Consider the following 10,597-nt stretch of genomic DNA (forward strand, 5'->3'; position numbering starts at 1 on the left):
TTACGCTCTTTAGACCAGGCTGGCCTCTACTTCCTGAGCACTGGGATTAAAGGCTTGCACCTGCCCAACTGCTTCTATTTATTTTTGGTTTTTGGAGATGGTTTCTCTGTGGTTGTAGCCTTGGCTTTGCTGGGAATTTTTCTGTAGACCAGGCTGGCCCCACAGATCTGACAGCCTCTGCCTCACCGGTGCTGGGATTAACGGCATGTGCCACTGTGCCCAGGTATCTGCTTCAAATTTTAAATGCTCCTCATGAATTCAGCTCAAGTTTTTGTTAATCTTTTGAAAATCAACATGCTCTAGTCTTTTAAATTAAAAAACCATTTTTATGTGTTGGTGCTTTGCTTGTATGTATGCCTCTGTACCACATGTGTGCGGTGGCTCTGGAGGTGAGAAGGGGGTGAAGGAGCCCTTAGAACTAGAGTTAAAACACAGTTGTGAGCCTAACATTTGTGTGTTGCTAGAAATCACACCCAGAGCCTCTAAGGAACACAGCACTCCTAAACTGCTGATCCATCTGTTGCACTTACTAAGTACTTAATTGTACTTTTCTCCAACGTGTATTTAATATCCTTAGTTTAATGTTTTAAAAATTTTTTAAAGATTTATTTATTTTATGTATATAGGTGCTCTGTTTTCATGCACACCAAAAGTGGGAATTAGGGTCCATTACAGATGAACTCAGGATCTCAGGAAGAGTAGCCAGTGCAGCCAGGTGTGGTGGCACACATCTTTACTCCCAGCACTCAGAGGCAGAGGCAGGTGGATTTCTGTGAGTTCGAAGCCAGCCTGGTCTACAAAGTGAGTCCAGGACTGCCAAGGCTACAAAGCCTTGAAACAAGCAAGGAAAAAAAAAAAAAAAAAAAAAAGAGCAGCCAGTGCTTTTAAGATTGAGCCATCTCTCCAGCCTCTTTAAATGTTTTTTATATGTTAACTTTAGTAATTGTATTTTCCAAGAACCAAATGCAATGCTGTTGCAGACATAAATTTGACAGGAAACGATAGAAAAGGTGGTATAGATGTCTAGGATTATAAAAAGTATTATAGTCCTAAATTGGGTCACCCAACTGTCTTGATGGCAACAAGCCAGGATTGGTGGTACTATTATCAAAGCCTTCTGAGCCTGAGACAAGGGCATCTTGAGTTCAAGGTCATTATGAGCTACTTATACAGCAATACCCACTAGTAGGCAGCATCAATTTGGTGATATCTGTAACCCCAGCACTAGGAAGCTTAGGCAAGAGAGCTACACAGTGACAGCTTGTCTTTCAGGCATATGGTTTTGTTTTTTAAAGATTTGTTTATTATATATAGTGTTTTGCCTGCTTGTATGCCTGCCTGCCAGAAGAGGGCACCAGATCTCTCATAGATAGCTAAGGCACCATGTCATGGTTGTCAGGAATTGAACTCAAGACCTCTGGAAGAGCAGCAGTGCTCTTAACCTCTGATCCATCTCTTCAGCCCTGGTTTTGTTTTTTGAGACAGGATCTCTATTATATAGTGCTGGCTATTCTGGAACTTTTTATGTATTCCAGGTTGGCCTTAAACTCACAGAGATCTGCCTCCCCAGTGCTGGGATCAAACACATGTCCCCCTGCCCCTGCCTCCTTGAGTGTCAGAATTACAGGCATGGGCCACCACACCCTGAAGTAGTTCTCTTATTAAGTCTCATTTTCTCATCATTCTCTGAGCTTGATTCTTACAGAGGAAGCCTAAATACAACCTTTTGAATTTAGTGGCCCTTCCTCAGAATCCTTGCAGATTCCATAGTATTTGTTTCTTTTTGGTGGTCCATAAATAGATAACTTTACAGCAATTCATACATTAAACATGTAAGGTTGTTTGGGAGTTGGAAAATTCCTTCTTCAGGATCCCGGCCCTAGTCTTCAGGCTGATAGAGCAAGGACAAAGTTTTCTTAAAGCCAGACAAACCCGGAATGCAGATATTTGACTCCTCATACTCACACACCCCAGCGGCCCCATCTCTAAACATCCTCCCATCGGACTGGAGAGATGGCTCAGCCATTAAGAACACTTGATGCCATTCTAGAGGGAGGACCTGCATCAGCTTGCAACTTGTGGCATACACACAAAAATGTTAAGAGCTGGTGGTGGTGCACGCCTTTAATCCCAGCACTCAGGAGGCAGAGGCAGGTGGATTGCTGTGAGTTCGAGGCCAGCCTGGTCTACAAAGCAATTCCAGGACAGCCAAGGTGTCCACCGACAAACCCAAGGCCTTTTTTTTTTTTTAAATTTTCTGCATTTCTTCCAAGATGCTCAGCTACAGCAGAATACACAACAGAGTAAATGTGGATATATTTGCAAAATCTGAGGTAAATGGGTTGGTTAGTTTAGATCTGAGATGCATGCTTTGTCTGGTCAGAACAGGCATATTTCCAGAATAGTAGCCTCAGACTCATGCTCTTTTTTTAAAATGAGAAAATGGATAGGATGGACAAATGATGTTTATTGTGGCTGGGTTTTTTTTTTTTTTTCAGAGTATCACATAGTCCAACCTGCCATAAACTCTGGATCTCCCTACACCATTTCTCAAACTCTAGGAATATAAGGCATGTGCTATCAAACCTGGATTTGGTGATGCTTATAGTAATGGCTAATATTTATGTGGTGCTGGCACTTTTTAAAATTTAATCATGTCAGGCGTGGTGGTGCATGCCTTTAATCCCAGCACTCGGGAGGCAGAGGCAGGTGGATCGTTTTGAGTTTGAGGCCAGCCTGGTCTACAAAGTGAGTCCAGGACAGCCAAGGCTACACAGAGAAACCCTGTCTCAAAACAACAACAAAAATATTTAATCACTAACTTCGCATTGGAGTTTAAAGTAACACCCTCAGAGATGTTAAAAATGGTAGGAGCAAAGCATGAATCCAGGTCCTTAGGTTAGTATAGATGCTAGCTCCTCCTGCCCCCCACCCCACCTGTAATATCTACCTAATGCCACCAGGGTGTCCCATGGTGCTGTCTGATCTGTTTTCAACCCTGGCCTTGGCCCAGAGCCCAGCTCCAAGACAGTGAAATGCTTGACTTCCTGGCTTTACTGTGTGCCGTGCACAGACAGCTCAGAAAAGCATTTGCCCTTTTTTGGCCCTATGAAAGGACAACAGGTCCATTGAGGCACAGCTTAGCCAGGCACGCAGTAACTAGGTAGCAGCCCTGTAAAGGCAATAGGATGCCACAGAACCTGTCAATGGTAAATGTCAAAAGATCCCTACTTTGTGTTTTGTTGAGATAGGGCCTTCTGCTGGCCGGCCTGACTTCAACTTTGCTATGTAGCCAAATATGGCTTTTGATCTTCCTGCCTCTACCCCTCAAGTGCTAGGGATTATGTAGACTGGAGACAGCCACACCTCATTTATGTGGGATTGAGCTACATTCCCCACCTTCTGTGCTGGCTAAATAAACACTATGTATTAGTAAAATAGCTTTACAAGAGCAAACTCGTTGGTTTTGGTTGGTTGGTTAGTTGGTTGTTTTTCTCTGTGTAGCCCTGGCTGTCCTGGACCTAGCTCTGTAGACCAGGCTGGCCTCTAACACAGATCCACCTGCCTCTGCAAGTGTGCTGGGTTTGAAGGCCTGCACCACCACCACTCGGCCCAAATTTAGTTGTTACTCGTTTGGGATAGGTGAAAATTTAAAGTCGCTGTGGTGAACTTGCCAATTTCCAGTGTGCAGTCAAACTGTTTGCATTATACTTAGCTTGAGTACATCCTACAACTGATTAAAATTCATGTAAACTGTGAAAGTTGTCCTTGAGATGCCCTGACTAGCCTTTCAAAATGTTCAATGCGGTTTTCTATTTTGAATTCTGATCATGGCCTGATTGGGGACTATGTCTAAGCTCTTCAAGTGATATCTTGAGGGCTGAGTGACTCTCCCGAGCGGCTAGGAGTCTATGAGTATACTGCTGATTTGATACTGGGCTTATGATGTCACTTTCCCGTTCTTGAGTTCCCTTAAGTGTGTTTGCATCCCCAGACTACATCAACACATTGCTAGGTTTTTGTTTTTACTTTTTATTTGATTTTATGTGTATAGATATTTTACCTTCCTGTCTTTATGTCTGGACTATGGGAGTGCCTGGTGCCTGAAGAGAGCAAAAGGGTCGTATTCCCTGGAACTGGGTTTATAGACAGTTATGAGCAAGATAAGGGTTCTGGGAATTTCATCTCAGTCCTCTGAAGCAGCAGCAGTGCTTTTAATTGTGTGCCATCTCTCCTAAATTTATTATTACATTGTATGTATGTGTGTGTGCCATAGGGTAAGTGTGGAAAGTCTTGGTCTGTTGGCTATTCTTGGTGGGATCCCTAGGTATCAAATTCAGGTTGTCACACTTGGCAGCAGAAGCACATTTACCAACTAAGCTATCTCGCCCCCTTTTTTTATTTGTTCTGGGGATCAAGCATAGTTCCTTATTTATGCTAAACAGGAGTTGAATCTCTTCTATTGATGAACTCCTATCTGACCATTGGTCAGGTTAGCTTGAATTTCTACAGTTCTCTGATGACATTAGTCATACCAGATCATACAGATGGTAGTACTAACTTTCTGTCATATAGCTCTTTTGTTTTGTTTGTTTGTTTGTAATTTAAGATTGCATCTATCATATAGTCCTGCCTGTTCTAGAACTCACTTGTAGACCAGGCTGGCCTCAAACTCACAGAGATCTACCTCCCAAGTGCTGGGTTAAAGGCAGGGGCTACCTGCCTGGCTTTCATATTGTTTTCCTAAGAGATAAGAGTAATTGTTTCATTGGAATAGAGTTGTAGGGCTGGAGAGATGGCTCAGCAGTTAAGAGCACTCTCTGCTCTTCCAGAGGTCCTGAGTTCAATTCCCAGGAACCACAGAGTGGCTCACAACCATCTATAATGAGAGCTGGTATCCTCTTCTGGTGTGCAGATATACATGCAGGCAGAACATTGTATATGTGATAAATCTTTTTTAAAAATAGAGATGTGTAATGAACATATACAGGGGCTTCCTCAGGTATTAGCATTAGTGTTATTAAGTCAATCTATGTAGGTGGCCATAGACAAATTTCTTTGAGTTACCATTTCTAACACATAGATATCACTAAGGGGAGTTTTCCATCCTAGATTATACATAGTTTAATAAATTGGTCTGAAATATTTCTCATATGTGGAACATAACCACATTGTTGCATTTTGTTTGTTTGTTTTGTTTTTTGAGATGGGGTTTCTCTGTGTAGCCTTGACTGTCCTGGACTTTGTAGACCAGGCTGGCCTTGAACTCACAGAGATCCACCTGCCCCTGCCTCCCGAGTGCCGGGATTGAAGGCGTACGCCACCACCGCCTGGCTATGTTACATTCTTATTTAAAGTGAATACCAGGAAACAGAAATAGTGTGTATTACAAAACTAGCCTTGGGCTTTATACCTAATGCACAGAAAGCATTTGTATTGTTTTGGGCTGACTACCATCTGTTCCCTGAAGTTGTAATGCTGAATGAAATTGGGGAGAAAGTGAAAGGCGAGATGGGGAGAAAAAGGAAGTTGGGAATAGGAAACAGCTGGAAGGTAAGGAAGGTCTTAAATAGATAACAAAACAAAAGCAGAGGGCAGGATCAGGTCCTGAGATTGCTAATTCTGTCAATCGAATAGGGCCTTGTATATTTTGAGACCACAGATACTAGCTGGTCTTCCCTATGTACCATAGTAACTAGTTCATTGAGTCCAACCTGTCCTGCCCTCCTAAAGTTTCCTCAGACTGAGTTGTGAGCTGCTGCCAGTGTGCACACAAACTAAGGATCTAATAATTTTGACAACAGTGGGTATAAATTTACAATTTAGAGTGAATGTTGCTGGGGGTGGGGTGAGGAAAGGAAAGACTGAGTACAGCTTCTGTCCCTGTGTAGAGATAACTGCTGCACCTGCCCTTTCATATCATACCAGGACTGGATAGCCAAGTGTAGTAGCTTACAGTTCAGAGACTCAAAGTCCAGAAACATTCTTAAAAGAGCAAGTTCCCCAGGCTGGAAAGATGGCTCAGAGGTTAAGAGCACTGACTGCTCTTCCAGAGGTCCTGAGTTCAATTCCCAGCAACCACATGGTGGCTCATAGTGTGCAGGTATATATGCAGGTAGAGCAGTGTATATATAATAATAAGTAAATCTTAGGGGAAAAAATTAATTCCCACTTCTAGAAGCTGAGCCAGATCTTAGGTTTTCCTGGTCTTCTGTTGCTCTCAGTTGGCTTGTTTTCTAGACCAGAACAGCTTTTCCAGATCCTAATCTAGCTAGTCTTGTGATGTCACATCAGGACTTAGATTGTTGCTGTTCACTTCTTTAACCCAGAGAAAGAACTTGACGCATAGGTTCCTCAACACTGGTTTTGTGATTTCCATGTTCCTTTCACTACCAAAAATTGTGAGAGAACCCAGCTCTGCAAACAGAAAATCAAACAGAAACTGAAGAGAGCTGTTTCTGTTGAAGTAAAGGGTGTTCACTAAGTAGCTTGGTTTTGTTCATCTTTTGTGGAAACATTCAGAGAGACACTACAATTACACATGAATAGCATTTTTAGGTTGGTGGCATAATACTGATTAGTTTCAGTTAGCCACTGAGAAGGGTTTATATCAATAAATAAGCAACTTTGAATGTGATTGTAACAGACAAAGCTTTGTGGTTCATCAGTCAGGCCCATGAAGTTTGTAGGGCTGTTAAGTTATCCATTGCTCTAGGGACCTTGGGGCATCTAAGGGCAGTGAGGAACAGGTGTCCAAAGGATTTGAAATGTTGGTGCCTGAATGTGTTTTCCAGAAGTATTGAATTTCTTACTTAGTGTATTTTTGACCTGTCTTGGTTTCTTTCCTGCTGTGACCTATTTTGCTTGTGTTTACTATTCCTTTTTGTTTAATGTTGCTTACTGAGGATTAAATCTAGGGCTTATCACAAGCTAGACAAGTACCTTTTGTTTAGGTTTGTTTGTTTTTGGAGACAGAGTTTCTCTATATATCCTTGGCTGTCCTGGAGCTTATTCTATAGAGCAGGCTGGCCTCAAACTTGATCCAAGCTGAGATCAAAGGCATGTGCCACCACCACTTGCCTTAGGCAAATGCTCTCCTACTGAGTTATACCCTCAGCCCCGTATTTTTTGTACATTCTGTCATCCATGAGTAAAATGCTTTGTTGATGAAACTGAGAGGTATAGTGTTGATTTTTTTTTTTTATAGACTCAAAAAGAGTTAAGATGATAAATATATTTCTATGACCTTAGACTCAATTTTTGAAGTCCTGGGTTCATGACTTTTTGTAAAAATAACAGTTTTAATCAAGTTTTCTCAGATACCAGCTGGATTCTACTACATAATATGAGCAGATTTAATTCTTGTGACTATTCCCACTGTCAAGGAACTAAAGTAGGTATTATTCAGGAATAAAGAAATCTTTATTGTTTTCCTCTGTTCACTTTGCCAGTTCAGACAGACAACTAGCATTGGCATGTTCCAGTAGAAGGGGAGGAGATTACTTCTGCTGGCCTTCCAGGCAAACCTTCCCTTCCCCCTCCCTCCCCCAGCAGGGGTATGCTTTCTTCCATGGTTGTATTGAAGCTGATGCTGAGGCGTGAAAATTCCTTATGGCCAGTACTTTTTGGTGTCAATTGCCACTCCCTCCTCCCCTCAAGAGTTTTTGGCTTGCTACCTGTGCTCAACTGTATCCCAGGTTAGTCTCAAAACACTCAACAATATTCTTTTCTCAGCCTCCCAAGTACAGGAATAGAAATAGGCCTGTGCCACTATTCTAGTCAATTCTGGTCACTTCACTAGAAGTTGATTTTAATAATATACTGTATGCAGACACTTCTAATCTTGACTGAGCTTCAATATAAGGTCTGCGGAAATAGGCCTTTGAAAAGGCACTGACTCATTTTGTTTATGTTTAAAGATAATCTCCTAAAGGTTGAAATGCCCTTTCTAAGGATGCAGTCCTTGATGCTAGTTGGTTTGATTATATTCCTGTAACAGTTGAATCTCGTTGAGTTTGAGTATGAGTTCCAAACTTTAAGGCACTTTTCCTTAATGAAATACTTGAAAAGTACTCGAAAAATATCAAGTATTTAAATTTTAATTAAATTTAAAATGTTGGAACTGGAGAGATGGCTCAGTACATACTGCTCTTGTAGAGGACCTGGATTTAGTTCCTGATGCTCACATGGCAGCTCACAACTGCCTGTAACTCCAGTCCCAAGGGATTCAACACCTTCTTCTGACACACACACACACACACACACACACACACACACACACACGCATATAATTAAAAGTACAACTTAAACTTTTTTTTTGGTTTGTTTTTTGAGACAAGGTTTCTTGTTTTTTTTTTTTATAATTAATTTATTTAAAAGATTTTTAAATTACTTACACAGTATTCTGCCCACATGTGTTCCTGCACTCCAGAAGAGGGCACCAGTTCTCATTATAGATGGTTGTGAGCCACCATATGGTTGCTGGGAATTGACCTTTGGAAGAGCAGCCAGTGCTCTTAACCTCTGAGCCATCTCTCCAGCCCTGAGACAGGGCTTCTCTGTGTAACAGAGCCCTGGCTGTCCTCTTTGTAGACCAGGTTGGCCTCCAAACTCACAGAAATCTGCCTCTGCCTCCCTGAGTGCTGGGATTAAAGGTGTGCGCCACCACACCCAGCAACTTAAGCATTATTAAAAACATGGTTAATTTCCTTTTTAGGAAATATTTTGAACAATCAAGAATTCTGATTTTATCTTATGGATAGAGATGAAATTAGCCATTTCCCTCTAAAAATTCTGTCTCTTCCATACAACAGCTTAACTGTTTTCACTTGAACTCTACTTCCTGTTCATGGGGAAACCCTGACTGAAAGGCACTATAAGAAAAACTGGGAAGGGGGTTTCTAGATTCCAAAATAAGTTTTTAAAAATCCCACAGTATTGGCATAAGAGCCATATTTATTTATTAAGTACTAGTTTTTGTAGTCCTGAAGCTTTAGTTTGATTACAGTTTAAAAGAGCAGTGAAAGAAAAGCAGCTATGCATGGGAGGAGGGAAAGCAAACCTATCTAGAAACCTTGAAGGTGTAAGGCAGGGAAGAAGCAAAGACTGGTATCCACTGAATGGAAATAGAAGGACATACTATGCTTAAGGTCAGAGCAATAACATATTTTGTCTTGTTTCTTGGGTTTGCATATTTTCTCCTTAAGTTACATGTATATGTAAACATCAAACAAGACTAATAGATACAGGGGATATGTAGCAGTTTAGCTGAGGGATATATCAGAAACTCATTTTCTGTCTCTCCTGTCTTAGGCTGAATGGTTCTCTGGTGGTTACTGCTACTGATCCATCCAAATTGCTGGACTTCTTGTTCGTACCCAAGGCCTCCAGGCTGGATCTAATGGGCAGCTAACTGTTAAAGGAACCAGACTATCATTTCCCAGCCCCTTTATTCTTTCTGGTGACTGATGTAAGAGTGGGAGGGAAATATGTTTGCTTGTTTAATGGATGGAAAAACAGATCAAGTTCTGTACCTCTTCAGTTTCTATTCCCATAGAAGTCTTCAGCTGTGCTATTGGATGGTGTATATACTGAGGGAAGCTGAAGCTGTGTCTTTCCTTAGAAGTGTCTAGAGGGGATAAGACTCACTTTGAAATATGTTGAAGTCCTGAAATAATGTGCCCAGCTGAGGAGTTTTTAAAAACCAGTTTATAAACTGGGCATGGTGGCGGCGGCGCACGCCTTTGATCCCCGTACTCGGGAGGCAGAGGCAGGCGGATCACAGTTTGAGGCCAGCCTGGTCTACATAGCAAGTCTGGGACAGCCAAGGCTACACACAGAAGCTTCGTGTTGGAGAGAAAAAAAAACCAACAAAAAGTTTATAAAAATACTTTAGATGGAGCCTGCCCCCACATTTCCCCTCCACAGATTTCTTGGACTAGAGGCACACGTTTAATAATAGCTTGTGTCTGATATTCAGTAGCTACCTCCTATGTGAGGAAAGGATAGAAAACATTCAAGACATCATGTGGGCTTATGATCTACAGATTCCAACCAGTAGCAGTGGCTGGCTGACTCCTACAGAAGACTGGGAACTGCAAACAGGCTGGGGTCACCTCAGCGGCATGTGACGCTGTCCAACCAGAAGTCTGACTTTTGTGTATGTGTGTTTATGGGGGCGTTGAATAATGTACTAAAAGACTAAAATACTTTGTCTATATACTTTCTCATTTGTTTTCATTGTTTTTAACCGCGGTGGGAGAGGGCTTTTCAAGTAGAATTTCCTGTGTCTGGAGTGAAAAGGAAGAATGGGGAAGCACGTCCCATCACCCAAGAATAACCCAGTAATGACATCTGAACGCGTGGGAAGTGTTTCCCTCCACACTAGGAGGATCTAAGGCTGTACCCTAGTGGAATTCCCTGCTCAAATTGGAAGGCCTCGCAAAGGGCGATGGTGTTATCATAGCAAGAGCGCTGAGGGCTTAGCTGGCCGGAATGAAAATACCCGAGGGTAGGGGACACTTGAAGCCAGCGTCCCTTAGTCCGTAGGTGGAAGCTGTGATATGCTTGACCGACTGCAGAGCCAGGTGACCAACCG

General features: G+C 42.1%; 1 long non-coding RNA gene across 1 annotated transcript in view; it reads right to left on the reverse strand.

The window, feature by feature from the left end:
* The window catches only part of LOC311579218, a 160,342-nt gene that overhangs the window by 84,383 nt on the left and 65,362 nt on the right, over positions 1–10,597 (reverse strand). The window lies entirely within an intron of this gene.

Source organism: Acomys minous, assembly GCF_964271855.1.
Source record: "Acomys minous genome assembly, chromosome: 12".
Lineage (NCBI taxonomy): Eukaryota > Metazoa > Chordata > Mammalia > Rodentia > Muridae > Acomys > Acomys minous.